The sequence below is a fragment of the Lactuca sativa genome, chromosome 9 (genome assembly GCF_002870075.4).
Source record: "Lactuca sativa cultivar Salinas chromosome 9, Lsat_Salinas_v11, whole genome shotgun sequence".
Taxonomy (NCBI): Eukaryota; Viridiplantae; Streptophyta; class Magnoliopsida; order Asterales; family Asteraceae; genus Lactuca; species Lactuca sativa.
Window position 1 is genome coordinate 39,428,430 of NC_056631.2, and position 17,753 is coordinate 39,446,182.

The window sequence follows — 17,753 nt, forward strand, 5'->3', positions numbered from 1 at the left end:
ATCTCATAATTTTGCATAACATTTCTATATCAAAACAAAAAATCTGTATAACAGTTGTATATCAAAAAAAAAAGCATCATTGCTATATTCAAAAGAAAATTCTGCATACCATTTGTATATCAAAAAAAAATTCTGCATAACATTGCTATATCAAAAGAAAATTCTGCATAACATTTGTATATCAAAAAAAAAATTGCATAACATTTCTATATCAAAACAAAATTCAGCATAGCATTTGTATATCAAAAAAAAAAACTATGTATAACATTTCTATATCAAAACAAAATTCTGCATAACATTTGTATATCAAAAAAAAATCTGCACAACATTTCTTTTTCAAAAAAAAAAAAATTCTGCCCAACAGGTTGATCTCTTTCAACTTCAGATACAGCCACAAGCAGATACAACAAGAAAAATTGGAACTTCAAATGGAGATAATCGGAACTTGAACAGCAACAAATCAGAACTTCAGTAGGAATAAAATCGGAACTTGAACAGAAAAATATCGGAACTTGAACAACAAAAATGGGTAATTGAAGCAGCAAAAACGCAATTGATGTTGGTTTAAGGAGAAAAGTGACAGCCTCCTTCTGTTAGTCACGTCAACTATGGACAAAAAGTAAACACTGAAACTTCACCAGCCAAACAATTATAATACGAAATTGATAGAGAGAAGTAAGGGACAAAAAGAGCTATATTATTATTCAATCAGAAGAGGCTATATATAGCCTTCATAGATACCCATGTGAACTACTTCTAGAAATCAGGTACCGCATAATGCAGTCCACCTCTCTTTCGTCTCTCTATCTCGTTCTCCACCTCCAACCCCTTCTAGAAATCAGGTACGATCAAACTTTAACCTAATTCTTGTTTGATAATTTTGAAATCCCTGTCTTACTTTGCATTTTTGTGATACGTATTATATTTGATTAAGTAATTCTAGTTAATTGGTTATTTGTGAAATGCAGTTAGGTTTTAGCCTAACTTTTGTAAGGTAATTTTAAAATCCTGATTTTTATTATTTAACGTTTTATGATTGTTTGTAAAAATTATGTGATTGCAAATAATTAATTATGATTCTAAACTGTGAAGTCGTGATTTTGTTAAATTTCTGAAATTATATAATTGTTTGAAGTTTTGAACTTTGAATATAGGTCATGTGAAAAAAAAAAATTTGTGGATTGGGTGACCATCATCTGAAATTTTCAAACACCTAATTTGAAACGTGAATAAATTGCCAATACATACATAATGATGATCAATAGTTGGTAATTTGGTATTTACCTATAGACGGAACTTAAGGAGTCTCTCCTATATAAGGGGGCTGGGGTGTGATTTCTTTACACATGTATATTTATTCCTGTGATACGATATCGTAATGGGGAAAAACTTATTTGTGTTCATGCTTCTCCTTGCTCTCTTTACTACAGCCATTTTACTTTATTCTTGTTTTATCCTTTTCGTTTATGCAATGTTAGTGCTTTTATATTATTTTTGTTATATGAAGATTTTATTGCTAGTCAAGATGTAAACATGTAAAATTGTTACTAACTGTTAAAGATGAAAATGATGAATTATAAGTGTGATTTTGAGAGAATAAATAAATACGTATATAATGTGACTGTGACTGATGATTGGGAGTTGTTTTGTTGCAGATGAGACTTTTATGACTTCCATAGAAGCAAAGATTTGTAGAGGTAGGATGCTTAGTTCAAATTGTGTGAAGGCCGAGGATTGTAAGGGTATGTGCAAAGAGATTCAATATTATGAAAGCACATGTGAGAAAATTGATGGGACTCTTCGTTGTATCTGTCAAAGGCCGTGTGGTTGAACATATGCTCTCTCATTGAATTGAAGTTACTTATAAAACTATAATGCCAGCTGTCGTTTCTGATGGTTTATTAATTTAATATCAATAAAATGTTTGTGGGTTTTACTTTTAGCATACCATACAACTGCCCATGTTTATCAAACTTGGTATTCAATATACTCTTATTAGCATATAATGAGATAATGCTCAAAATTCTCACGAGAGTTTGTTTTTTTTTTTTTTTCGGAAGCATAATAATTATGTGCGAGCGTAGGCAAAATACAGATGTACCAAATATGTTCAGGCTTTAGATTTAGATAATAATCTTTGTTTTATGCTCAACATCACAAGAAAATGCATATGTTGTAGATTTAGATAATAGTAGTGATGCTTGGAAGTTGTTTCTAAATGATGATGATTGGGAGTTGTTTGCCTTTCTGAGTTTCTAATCAGGTTATGATTATCACTTGAAAACAAGTAATTGTTTCTTTCTCTTTGATCATTTTAACATTTTCCCCCTTACAATTAACTACAACTAACTCTTTTTATTGTCCGGATAGTATAGAACCTAAGCCTATAGGGGAGTAAAACGGTATAAATTGGAATCTTTGTATTTTGTCCAAACTGAATTCAGTTTCATAAGGTATTATGGTGTTTTTCAGCCAAAAAAAAAAAAAAAGAAAACCCCCCGAAGCAGATGCATTTCATAAGTCATACGATTGTCTTTGAGTTTCTTTCATCTTTTTATTAGGCCTTGTTTCTGTTTTCCCATCAACTGTTGTTCAGACATCCTTGGTGTGTTTGGTTTATGGAATCCGAAGGAACTGGATTCTCAAATTCCATTCCGTGGCATGTCAACGGAATTCAATTCTGGGAGATTCCTCTAAATCCATGTTTCGGATCATTCCTAGGGGTGTCCGGTAAGAACCGAATTCCGTTCTTAATTTTTCATTATAAGACCAAATTGCCCTTGTAAACATATTAAAAAAATACATTTCAATTTGCTTAATGGATTGATAAACCAAACAGGAAATAGTAAGTTATGATGAAATTGTGTGGTATGGATTTCTTTAAAATTTCATTATTGAGTGTTATTGGACATTAATGTTTTAGGAAAACGATATTTTTTTTGGGGTGGTTTTTTAAGAAACTCAAATTTCATTCAAGTTGTATTTGTTTATTTAAGAAAACAGAGCTTTGAAGGTTAGTGATTTGGTGGGTATATTTTTGTGACATGGTCTAACTTTTTGAGTTTCTACATATGAGTTATGAGTGCCATGATGTTTTCCAAAGTTTCTGTTCATTTTTTTTTCAAGTTTAAAATATTTTATATTCTTTTTTAGGTGAGTGATGCGATGCGATCAGTAAGTTAGAGGAATAATGGATTATGGAAGAAAGGCGACTTCAAACTGACAACTAAGGTTACTTATATGTTCTCATCTGCTCTAGTTATGCAAAATTCTTCAATTGCCTGTTTTTCTTATTCAAATTCCGATGATATTTATAAGATAGTTGATGTTAATCTTGGTTTGCTCGTATATGATCATCTTAATCCTTCAGATTATGAAACAAATTACTTTCACCTTATTTACAGTTTAGGCATAAGTAGGGTTCATGAATCAGTAGTAAAATTTTCATTTTTTATATGAAAAAATAAAAGTAGCACAATGTTGATGGATCTTTGGTTATAGGTTTGCTTATCTTTTAGCAAATAATTAATTAGTGTCAAAGATATAGTTATACAAACTATATTATTACTGTGATAATGATATAATCTTATTAATAGTTCAACTGGAGATTAGTGAATCTCCTACCTCAAGTATTTTGATGTTCTTTTTTGCTAACAAAACCTTATATAATTTCAGAATTTTAATTTTATGCTTTGTGGATCCTGTTAGTTTTTGTTCTAGATCTGCTACTGTCACTGATAGTAGGGGGAGTGATGGCTGTGATCTTTTTCCCTCCCAACTGTGATGTTAAAAAAAATGAAATGTGTTTTTTCGAAATGTTATTATCTAAGGGTAAAACGGTCATTCAGATCTTTTATTGGTTATTTTATGTAGGGGTAAAATGCTCACCGATGCTTGTGGCAAAGCCAAATCAAAGTGGTGTTGGTTACATTTAATAGTATTAATTTTATATAACACAAAAATTGACGATATTACCCTTTGCTCCTGGGGCTCTTGGAGTAGGAGGAGGACCTTTGGTCAATGGTCAAGGCGGGACTTTAATGTTTTTAAATTGGCAATCTACAGTCAATATTCCAGCTTTAGCCCAAATTGTTTTGGAGCCTGTTGGAAACCCTAGCGAGTGTTTAATTTTGGAAAACATGTTTCATCCATCTACCAAGTTCTCTTATTAATTATTAATTTATCAGATTAAACATGTATTTTTTTTTTTAAGTATTCATAGCGATTTAATTTGAGGTATATTTTACAACTTGACATGTAATTTGATTTGGATCACATCAAATACAATACAACCTGTTTTCTTTTATCTGGTGTAAAAAGAGGTTGGAAGAAATTTTAAGTTCCAGTCTACTTTAGTTTTTACAATAATCATAATATGGAACTATTTGAATGCCTGCCAACTTCCAAAAAATGTGTAATTTATAACCTTTTTTGGTATTTGTATGTAGCTTGCAAATCCTTGTATTCATTTTAAATGTAAAAGTTGACATTTTAAGTAAATATACAAGTTGACATATGAATGCAACTCTAGCTTTCCTTTCTTATGAGAATATTGTTATTTAATGTTTCTATATCTTGCACTTATCCCAATCATAAGCTAAATGCAAGAAATGACAATGTACTTCCATTTTTTCCTAATATAGCATCTCATTTTCATTTCTATTTCTTTAAACTTTTTAACTTTACTTTAATTTTATCTTATTAAACAAATGTATTTTAAAAGTTCAATGCTATAATTTTTATTAATTGTTTACGTTTCACTTTCTTTTCTATTCTATAATTCTATTTTATTATTTCCTAATTAAAACATTAAATTGAAAGCACAATGTCATATATATAAGGGGACAGTTCTTGACAGCTCATGTGAGAACATACTTTAAAATGAGAACATGAGGACAAATTACAAACCTTAGATATTTTTAATTAACGGTTAAGATGAATGAACCAGACATAAGTTGTATTCTATAATGATTTAAGTATTAAGACGTATTTCACATTGATTTATATGCGTACAAGGGTAATTATGTAAATGACATTTGTGATAAAGAAGGGAACTCTAGCAAAAGTCAAACGTAAGTCGATAATCACTCCCATAAAAATCTCCCAAAATATTTTTCAATTCTGTTAGCAAGGATCGGCAAAATCTTCAACAAATTTTCCAAAAATTTAGGTTGATTCTATGACATTATATATTTGGAGTGAAATGAAGTGGACGAGATCACAAAGCTTATGAAGGAGTCCAAGAATGATGGAATCAGGTTGGAATATCGGGTTTTGATTTTATGCAAATTATGTATGAGTATATGCAATTTTGAGTATGAAGTTCAAATAGTACATAAAAAGTTATCATACAATTTTCTGTATTGAATGCCAATATATTCTGTTTTGAGGGTATGTGTTTGTTGATTAACGAGTGTAAATGAATTTAATTTGTATACTTGAATTTCTTGTTTAATAAAAGTATGTTTAGTAAAGACAATGGTTTCTAATAAACTTGTTGATTAACATTTATTTGAAGGTGAATGTAAGAGAATATGAAGTATGGTAAAATATTTTATTATGAAGTACATAACATTCCTGATCGAATAATTTTTTTTTATCATGAATAAGATATATGAATGTAACCAGTCATTAGGTATTATAAACTAAAGACATTGTTGACTAGTATATAAAATATACATAAATGAGTTCTTAATGTTATATGCGACAAACACAATAAAAATACATATTTACAATACGTAATTTAACCACATGAATGTGTGAATGAATATTCAAAAAATCAACATAAATGGAATATGTATTTCCAGTTAAAAACATGAATTAGAAACATGATACACACATAAAAAAAAGTGATTGAATTAGAAAGATTTACACACTTCAAAATTTTGAATAAGAACCTAAATCATAATACATATTTCTGAAAGAAATCGTTGATGTTAGTGATGAGTATACCCAAGTCGCATAGTTGTTTATTTATGACATCACTCTGAATTGTTAGACACTAAATAATAAGAAGAAGAAGATATATTTCTTTTGATGCAAAATCTCCTTTAATAAATGAAAGTTTTTTTTGCCACTTGTCACACTCTTATTCATTTTGCCACATGTCATTTTGTGGTTATTTTGAATTAATTTTTATTCCATATGTAATTTTGTGGTTTTCCTATTTTATTAAATTCCATATGGTATTTAAATTTAATAATAAATGCTTAATTGACTTTCCTTATAATTTCAAAATTTTAAATTAAAATCTCATTAATTTGCTTTGATTATTTTATCTAAATGATTTGTTTATATTTAAAAGAGATAAAAAAAAAACACTTTAATTTTAGTAATTCAATTTTTTTCTCATTTTTCGTATAAATTCAAATTTCCCAAATGTTTATACATATCTAATTGTTTTAAATACAACTATGTAATACATGGGGCTCACACCTAGTCGTATAATGAAAAAGAAGTAATCAATTTATAAAGTTATATATTTCAATAGTTACATGGATAATCAAATGAAAATGTGTTTGATAGATGATGCTGACCATTGATTACCATTTTATACAATAAACTAATCGAAGAACTTTCCAGAAATTTTGCTGCTATCGGCAAAATCTTCAGCAGACATAACCTCCTCTTCATGTTGTTGATCAATGATGTCGACATTATCGTGATCGGATAAAACCAATTCATCAATCACTTGAAAATATTTCATCGTCAAACATATCGCGGGTATCTGCATAATCGTGGGGGAATAACAAATATATAAATGGATTGTTATAAATTACAATTATGAGTGGAGAATAAGGTTGAATGAACCAACGTTTGAAGATGAAGATGGATACAGTATAATAGGTTTGACTAGTTGTAATTGGATTGTTTGTTATTATGGAAATTGTGGAATATTTAATTTACCATAATTATAGGAAATTAACATTGAATTAGTCATTAAATAAATTGTGCATAGCCGAAAATGCCCTTAGTCAGGTAAAAATTTTAATTAATAAATTATACATATTGATTGGTTGATATTTGTCCTCATGTTCTCACTTTAAAATGTGTTTTCATAGGAACTTAACTCTCTCTCTCTCTCTCTCTCTCTCTCTCTCTCTCTATATATATATATATATATATATATATATATATATATATATATATATATATATATCAAGGTTGTAAAAATCGTTCGGCGGTTGCTCGGCGGTCGACTGACGATAAGCGATTAATCGGAGTAAGTGGGGATTAATCGGAGATTAATCGAGGGCCCTTTATTATTAATAAAATTATTTAAAAAATTAATATTCCCTAAAAAAACTAAGTATTTGAAAATTTAAAATTTTGAAATTTTGAAAATTTTAGTTTAATATTTTAAAATTTGAAAGCACAAAAATTTGAAAATTTAAAATTTTGGTGTAATATTTGAAAATTAAAGTTTTTTGAATTTTTTAAAAAATTCCCGCCTATGACCGCCGAGACCGCCAATGCCGACTTTGACCAATTTCCGCCAAGCACACTAATCGTAATCGGTTTAAGGCCGCCAAGCTATTAATCGGCTGCCAAGGCAGATTTCTGCAACACTGATATATATATATATATATATATATATATATATATATATATATAGGGCCGGTCCAAACGTATATGGGACCCGGGGCAAAAAGAAAAAAAAAAAGTCCATCAAAGACAAATATAATAAATATTCAAAAAAATATCATTTATTCTTCATTATAGACGTGTTCAATTAGCAATAACAAGCAATCCAAATTATTTATCTTTCAAGCTACTTTGAGTTTGAACCAGATTTAGGCCTTAATAATCATTTAGACAATATTTTTTTTATATATATAACACTATATAGCCTAGAAAATTTGGGCCCCTGGAGACGTGGGCCTTGGGCGGTCGTCCGGGTTGCATATATATATATATATATATATATATATATATATATATATATATATATATATATATATATATATATATATATATATATATATATATATATATATATATATATATATATATATATATATATATATATATATAGGGTTAGTGAATATGTGGCTGTCATGTATATATATAGTTAGGTATAGTACCCATCAAACTATCAAAACTATGTAGTTTTAACTAAAAAAAATTATTCAAATGCATTTTTTGGTTATTATTTTATCTTAACATTTCTATATTAATTTCTTAATATTAATACTCTTTCGAAAAAACAATCCAAAGAAGATTATTTGCAGCAAAAAAATATACCATTCAATTTACGAAAATGAAAAGGAATATATGAATAATTAAGATACTGCTTCTTGTAGTTTTCATTTACATATATAAAATAGATTTTCTGTCAACTATTGGTAAAGAGATTTTGATGGATATTTATCTGTTCTTTCATTAGTACTATTGATCCAGTATAGATATTTGAGAGTAATAAAAGTGCTCATGATGAATATTACAATTGAACTGGGAAGATGTTACCACAGCAAGGTCAACGTGGAGTAAAAGTAGGAAACAATATTTTTTTAGGATACAATCATAAATATCGAGGAGTCGAGAGTTAAAATAGGAAAATAAACTATATTTAAAATTTAAGATATCGATCAAAACTACTTAGATTTTAAACGAAACTACGTAGTATTGTAAGTTTTATACCTAAAATTACATACATGACAGCTATATATTCTCTTTTCTATATATATATATATATATATATATATATATATATATATATATATATATATATATATATATATATATATATATATATATATATATATATATATATAATGTTAAAACCCGTGTAATACATAGTTTAAGATTTAACAATAACATAAATAATACATAGTAAGTAACACAAGTTGATTGAAAGAAAATTTTAAATTGGAATGAGTAACATTAAATATTTATAAAATGATAATTTCTAATAATATTTGACTAAAATTGGAAATAACTAAGATAATTGCACTACAATTACAAAACATAATAATATAAACGACCAAACTAGTGTGTGCGTTGGATTGAACTAATGATATGCATTGAAGGTCTGACTATTAGTGACTATCACCCATAAATTATGATGTTTTGCAAGGAATGTAGAAAAATAACCATTATCATTTTTTTTGGGTGCTGAGTTTTCCACATAGTGTTTTGATTAATCCACTGAAAAATCAATGCTTGGACACTTATACCCCTCCACCTATTTTTGTTTTTATTATTATATCGAAGAGAGAGAAAATAATTTGTTTCCAAAACAGCTTTGATTTCCTGTTGCATGTTATTAAGGCTTCAAATGTGCATTAAAATTGGACTATTGGCTTTCATAATCATATTATTTTCATGTGTGACCAGAATCATTGTAAACTAATTTGATCATTCTTGTTTCATTTTGTGCGGAGACCACCACCGGTGCTTTTGGTTTCTTGTTTTTATTTAGTGACCAACACCAATGCTTTTACTGCTTCTTTTTCTTGAACTCCTCAAAGATCCAAATGATGATTGTACTGTGAACCATTATGTGTGGATGTGTTCAATATTGATTTGTAGGTGTGTGTGTGAACCATTATGTATTAATATTGATTTGTAGGTGTGTGTATTTGTGTGAACCATTATGTGTGGGTGTGTTTAGTATTGATTTGTAGGTGTGTGTTGGTGTGTGTTCATCATGTGTGTTCTTTGTCTGCCAGTAATAATTTTTAGGCATGTAATCTAGGTTCTTCGTTGGGTGGTTCTACAATGCCTCCCTTTCACATTTTAAATCCTTAGTTAATTAGGTTTGCTATGAAAAATTAAATCAGATGAAAAATTATGGAACCGAAGGAATATACTATATGCAGATCTAAGGCATTGGGATTGGGGTCCGTGTCATATAAATATAATGGACTTAAGAGTTGTTATATATATATATATATATATATATATATATATATATATATATATATATATATATATATATATATATATATATATATATATATATAAAAGATTAAGAACCTAAGAACCAACTAATTAAATTTAACCCACTTTTTACATAATACTCATTATATTCAAAATTAGATCTAGACTTGAATTTGCTCTCTCTCTCTCTCTCTCTCTCTCTCTCTCTCTCTCTCTCTCTCTCTCTCTCTCTCTCTCTCTTCAAGCTTCAATAACTCAACTAATGTCTCCTTTTGATTTCCACCACCGGTTACTCCTCAACCGCCGCCATAACCACCCGGACGACAATGCGACTTCCGACGATCACGACTGTCGATGATCTGGTGACTGTTGTTGCTGATAACGTCAAACCACCATCAGATCTATAACATCGATGTCAGCTACTGCCATTACAGTCGGACGGAATACTTTAGTGTTTGCGACGAGCATCTAACCTCCGACGACCTGCATTGTTGTTGCTTCGGTTAACCGTCTTCATAACCATCGACGTCAGCCTTGTACCATCAGATCTGTGAGCTATGCTTCATTTCCAACCACCTTCCGACCCCTAACCTCTCCAAATCACCAGAAAACATTGTGTCGCCTCTCTCAACCTTTCAGATCTGAAGTCAAAGACGTCAGAAAAGTCATCAACTGCCATTGATCTTTCAGATTTGAAGCAAAAACACACCGCTTTCTCGGATTTGGTTAGATCTAGTGTGTTTGGTGTAATTTCAAGCATAGATCTTGTTAGATCTGAAGTCAAAGACACAAGGACTTCTCAGATCAGGTTAGATATGTTCAGATCTATAATAACCGAAGACTCTAAGAAACATGACAATCTCAGATCTATAAATCACATCAGATCGAAAACAATATGCACACAAGGTGTTTGATGAAATGCTTCAACGAGATCTGTAAGTTTTTAATTTATGAACAAGTGTTCAAAATTTTGTATTAAGTTGTGAATTGTTGTCTGAAGTGTATATTATACTATGAATTCTGATTTTTTGATGCATTAAGTTGTGAATTTTAGTGTTTGAAAAATTGAATTAAGTTTTGAATTAATATCTGAAATATTTTATTAAACAGCGAATTATGAAACTTTTGTTATCTAGATTTGAATTTTATACACGTAAATGAGTTGTGAATGTGAATTTTATTCATACTTTAAAATAATAAATTCATATTTTAATACATATAAATGCCTCTAAATAAAAAATGTCTAAATATAAGTTTTAAGTTGAGAATATGGATCTAAATATATAATTTTGTGGATTCAATTGTGAATTTATTGTACTTAACTGTGAATACGCTTTATTAAACTGTGAATATTTTATCTGAAGTTATAAATATTAGTTTTAAGTTAATAATATATAACTTTCATATGTATTAAATTATGAATTTGTTATATCAAGTTGTGAATTTTGTGTATTAAACTGTAAATTTTTTTTAATAAACTGTGAATTGACTATATTAAACTGTGAATGTTTATCTGAAGTGTATTAAATTATGAATTTGTTATATTAAATAGTGAATTTTATATATTAAACTGTAATTTACTGTATTAAGTTGTGAATTGACTATATAAAGTTGTGAATTTTTTGTATAAATTTGTGTTAAAATAATAATGATTTGTGAAAGAATTTTTCTATTAACTTTATTGTGAATGTATTTTTTTTTTGTTGTATTTATGTATTAGTTTTTAGATAACTATTTTGCATTAAATTCAAATTGAGGGAATTAATATGTTTATTAAACTGTGAATATAATATTTAAGCTGTAAATACATGACTTTATATATAGATATGATTTTCAATGAATGATGGCTGCGACGGTGGCACAAGATGGTTGATGACAGCATATGTTGGTTGTGATAGAGTTTTAGTTTAACTTATCTGAATATGTCAATTAATGTAATATAGATTGTATTAAGTTGTAAATTTTGTATATTAAAATGTAAATGGACTGTATTAAATTTTATTTTAATAAATATTGTGTTAAAATAAGAATGTATGTATAAATGAAAATATTATACTATAAAAATTACGAATTTCCCTTTTCACATACCAAAATGAAAAATATAATGATTTTTAACATATTTAATAAGTATTCACAATACATGTTACTTATGATAAGGGGGTTCCTAGGGTTCTTAGTCTTTTATGGTTCTCATTTGAACCACTCTCTCTCTTTCTCTCTATCTATCTATCTATCTATCTATCTATCTATATATATCTATATATATATATATATATATATATATATATATATATATATATATATATATATATATATATATATATATAAGATACGAAGATTAGGAATAGTAAACTTGGCATTTTTTGGCAGAAATGGTCCCTGCATTTGCTCCTCATTTTTTACCTATTTTGATATTTTTGGTCTTTGCAATCAATATTTTTACACTTTTTAGGAACCTTTTAATATTTAAAGTTTGGCCAAAAAACTTTAACGGTTTGACAACTTTGATCCCTTTTCTAAAAATTTGCTAATTCCTACCCCTTTAATTCTTTAACCGTTTTGAAACTTTTGATCCTTGCAGTCAACACTTTTACATTTTTTTCATAGAAACATGAAAAAACGGCCCGGGGCAAACTCCAGGCTTTTCATCCTTGTACTTTCTACATCTGTCATATTTATCGATTCAGAAACAATATTAAATGCTTCTGGCCCCCGCGTAGCGGGGGAAACCTTTCTAGTTTTATTTAAATATATAAGGAGAGGCCTACAATGAAATTTGGGCCAGGATCTTAGATATTCGGCTTGTTAGCATCACTTTGGGCCAAAGAGGAAATGAAGCTCGAAAATAAATAAATATAAGCCCAATTTTGTTGGCTCTTTCAACGCTAGAAAAGACGCACAAACAAAAGCAATAATAATAATAATAATAAAATCAACACAGTGATTCACTTTAATCTCCAACCAAACATCCCTATGCAGTCCGCCTCTCTTTACACCCTGTTCCCGGGTTCGACTTAAGGAGAGAAAAGAAAGGAAATGAGTGGAAATGAAGAAAATAAAAGAGATTGGTGTTCCCGAGTTTCATTAAAGGAGGGAAGTTGAAGGAAGTGGAGAGAAATGGGAGGATCATTTTCCCTCCTAACTTTCCTTTCGATTTGGGAGGATTTGGAAAGAAAGAACAAAATGATTCATTTTCCTTCCACTTCTCTCAAACTCGGGAACACGAAAGAAAATTTTATTTTCCTTTCCTTTCTCTTCTTTTCTCTCGTGACTTTCTTTTCTTTTCTTTTCTTTTCTTTTGTTAAACTCGTGAACGAGGCGTTAGTCTTTCGTCTTTCTATCTCGTTCTCGACCTCCAACCCCTTCTAAATTAGGTACGTTCAAACTTTAACCTAATTCTTGTTTTATAATTTTGAAAACTTCGCATTTTTGTGACACGTATTATGCTTGATAATCTAATTGTAATTAATTGGTTATTTGTCAAATGCAGTTAGGTTTTAACCAAACTTTTGTTTGGTAATATTAAAGCCCTAATTTTTATTACTTAACATTTTTTAATACTTTATATCTTTATATAAATACATATGATTGTTTGTAAAAATATTATGTTCTTAAATTTGATTTGTGATAATGTAATATGTGTTTGTAAATAATTAATTAGTTTTACGTGATTTTGTTAAATTTTTGAAATTATATAATTGTTTGAAGTTTTGAACTTGAATATAGGTCATGTGATGTTAGATTCGAATGGAAAAGAAAATCGTGGATTACATGTCCATCATCTGAATTCTTGAAACACATAATCTGAAAACGTGTATAAATTGCCCATAATTAATGATCCATAGGTGGTGTTTACCTATACGTAATACTAGGGAATGAAAGGAGTCTCCTATATAAAGGGGCTGGGGTGTTGTTTCTTTACACATGTATTTATTCCTGTGATACAAAATCATAATGGGGAAACTTATTTGTGTTGATGCTGCTCCTTTCTCTCTTCACTATAGACATTTTACATTATTCTTCTTTTATCCTTTTCATATATGAAATATGAGTGCTTTTATATTATTTTTGTTACATGTATAGGTATGAAGATTTTTCTTATACATGTCGATTCTTTAAATTATTTTTTTAATTATAATTATGGAAAGGACAGGATCAGTACAAGTGTAACAATCCAAATTTCAAGGCCAAAACTTTCATTTTTAAGTTATTAATTATAAAAACCATTTGTCTGAAAACCAACATAACATCAATTGTAATAAACCAGAGTATTAATAGTCAATACATATCCTGATAAATAGTGTCAGGGTACAAAATCCTAGGAGCATCATATGCGGAAAATAGCGTGTGTGATGCGCTGCTACCGAGCCGGCTCCTTTCCCCTGTAAGAAGAAGGACCTAAAAGAAAACTGTAAACCGTAAGCACGAAGCTTAGTGAGTTCCCCCATCATACCACATACCATTCAAGCACATACTGTCAGGCATATCGGGGTGCCCGACCTACCCCTGCCAGGCATATCTGGGTGCCCGACCTACCATGATGAGCATATCAGGGTGCTCAACCTACCCCATGTCAGATATACTGGGGTGTCTGACCTACCGGTACCGGTGTATCTCAACCGGTCCCGGGGACTATTTTACCCCCTACCACTACTATAACAACAGGACATCAAGTATTGTTTAGCATGTATGTCAGAATTTCCTATCACATATAACATATCGGATAATGGCACCTAGGAAATTATCACAAAGATAATCATCTCCTACACGATCACCTACTAGTGGGCCGTCATTATGGCCTTAGACCCACTTCTACTGGAAGGTAACCCACCTCAATGTCATGCAGTAGTTGAACTCTCCTCAGTGTCGGGATCTACTCCTCTCTGACTCCTACACATAACGATCCCTTTAAATTTCTCCATCCATATTCATAACCCCTTATAAGGGTCCGTTCAGGTCAAAGTCAAAGTCAAGGTTAACACTTTGGTCAAATTCAACGTCCTGGTTGACTCAATTCGCTGAGTTGGTCCATCAACTCGTCGAGTTCCCCGTCATACAAACTGAGGTATTTTCTCATTACTCGTCGAGTGAAATCTTGAACTCGTCGAGTCCGTCTTCATCTTAATTGGGACATTGACACCTTACTCGCCGAGTTCATCTCTGAACTCCTCGAATCCTATGATCTTCGAGTCCAAGCCAAATCCAACTCACTGAATCCTCTTCTAACCCAATGAGCTCACCCGGAGCCATAAAGGTTAGGGACCACGACCCGGCTCGCCAAGTTGTATGAACAACTCGCCAAGTCCCTCATGTACCAAATCCATACAGTCGATAATACTCGAGCTCAATGCATCCAGAACCTAGATCTAGCCTTTTAGGGTCAATATTACACGTAAAGTTTCAAGCTTTACGTGCATGCAAGGTGTTGAGCCAAAAACACCATTTCTAACTCTAATATGAAGTCTGGGCCAAAAAGGAAGGGCTAAAGCATTATGAATTCGTGAACTTTATGGCTATAAGGACTGAAAGGAACCTGGATCTGAAGTTACAACTTCAGATCACACTGTATACTCAAAAAGGTTCACAAGATTGCTAAAAGATGGTACTAAACTCAAACATGGAGAGATCTATCAATACGAGGGTCAAGGAAGCAACTTTATACCTTAATAGGACTGGAAATGTAGCTTGAATCTTGGACCTAAAGTTTCCTTGGACCTTCTAGCTGCTTCTTCTTCTTTCTCTAGCTTCAAAATCACACCAACACTCTCACAAAGGATTCACACACTCAACAAAGCTCAAAGGACACGAGTTAGGGCGTTTTGGACTAAGGGAGACGATGGGAGCTGCATTGGAGGCGGGTTAATGTGTTTATATTGGGTGTAAACCCTAAAATTTAGGGTTTCCTCCAGACGGGTCTACTCGTTGAGTCGGGCTCACGACTTGTCGAGTAGGTGACCTAAGTCCCCCGTCCAAAATTCTTATATACTCGATGAGTTGGGCCCCCGGTTCGTCGGGTCCCAAAGTAAAATGCAACAACTTAAATTTAAAATACATACCAGAAACTGGGCATTACAAATCTCACCCATTTATTCTAGACTTCTTCCTCGAAGTCTACCGCTGCATCCGTGAAAAGCTCATGGTAGTGCTATCTCATCTCGTCTTCTGGCTCCAGGTCTATTCTGACCCCTTGCGATGCGACCACCACACCTTAACCAACCCACCCTCTTGTTTCTCAGATCCTTCGTCTTCCCATCGAGGATAACTATCGGCCGCTCAACGTAGTTCAAGCTATCGTCAACTTGAATATCCTTAAGGGGTACCACTGCTGAATCATCCACCAAACACTTCCGCAACTGTGAAACATGGAAAATGATGTGGATCTGGCTGAGCTCTGATGGAAGGTACAATTGGTAAGCAACTCGACCTACCCGGGCTAGAACCCTTAACGAGCCGATGTACCTGGGGCCCATCTTGCCCTGCTTCCTCAATCGGATGAAACCTTTCAAAGGTGACACCTTCAGGAGGACCATGTCCTCCACCTGGAACTCCAAATCTGAACGCCTCCTGTCGGTGTAGCTCTTCTGTCGACTCTGACCAGTCTAAAGTCTGCTCCGGACCTACTGGATCCTCTCAGTAGTCTTGACTACCACCTCGGTACTCCCCATGACTCTCTGACTGACTTCGACCTAATATATAGGGGTCCTACACTTCCTCCCGTAGAGCATCTCAAAGGGAGGTTGGTCTATGCCGGCGTGGTAACTGTTGTTATACGAAAATTCCGCTAACGGGAGATACGTATCCCAACTTCCACCAAAATCCAAAACACATGCACGAAGCATGTCCTCAAGAGTCTGTATCGTCCTCTCGCTCTGCCCATCTGTATGGGGGTGGAAAACGGTGCTGAAATGGAGACGAGTACCCATCTCGTCGTGAAATCGCTTCCAAAATCTGGAAGTGAAACGAAAATCTTGATCTGACACCACCGAGACAGGCACCCCATGTCGCGCCACTATCTTATGCACGTAAATCTCAGCCAGCTTCTCGGCCGAGCTACTCTCCTAGATCGGGATAAAATGAGCACTCTTAGTCAACCGATCCATGATGACCCAGATAGAATCAACTCCACGAGCGGTCCTGGGAAGCTTCGTAATGAATTCCATGGTGATATTTTCCCATTTCCACATGGGAATATCTAGTGGCTGCATCTTGCCATGCTACCTCTAATGCTCGACCTTGACCTTCCTGCAGGTCAAGCACCGCTCCACATACCAAGCTACGTCCCGCTTCATGCAAGGCCACCGGTAATCAGTGCGAAGATCCTGATACATCTTCATCGCCCCGGGATGGATAGAGAACCTCAACTTGTGGGCCTCATCCATCAGAATCTGCCATACTCCACCCCAGAATGGAACCCAGAGCCTCCCAACGATCCGCTCACAATTCTGACGCTCTTCCTTCATGCCCTCAACCTGTTCCTCTCGGATCTTCTCTAGAAATGGAGTAATCACTATCATCCTCAAACACATATCCCGCATCAGAGCCGCTACCGCCTGGTGGCTCAGGGCGTTGGCCACCACATTGGCCTTGCTCGGGTGGTAAAGAGTCTCACAATCATAATTCTTCACTACGTCCAACCACCGACGTTGCCTCATGTTCAGATTTGGCTGATCCATGAGATACCTCAAACTCTTGTGGTCCATGTAGATAGTAAAACGAACTCCATAGAGGTAATTCCGCCAAATCTTGAGGGAGAAAACTACAGCCCCCAACTCCAAATCGTGCGTCAGGTAGTTCTCCTCGTGAGGCTTCAACTGTCTCGAAGTGTAGGCGAAGACATGCCCCCTCTGCATCAATACTGCGTCCAAACCATA

General features: G+C 32.5%; 1 long non-coding RNA gene across 1 annotated transcript; it reads left to right on the forward strand.

Moving 5' to 3' along the window:
* The first annotated feature begins 326 nt into the window (after positions 1-326).
* Positions 327-4,304, forward strand: LOC111891645 (uncharacterized). The gene is made up of 4 exons (XR_002850263.3): positions 327-842; positions 1,656-2,730; positions 3,154-3,231; positions 3,874-4,304. It is a non-coding gene; the product is annotated as an uncharacterized LOC111891645 (long non-coding RNA).
* The last annotated feature ends 13,449 nt before the right edge of the window (positions 4,305-17,753 follow it).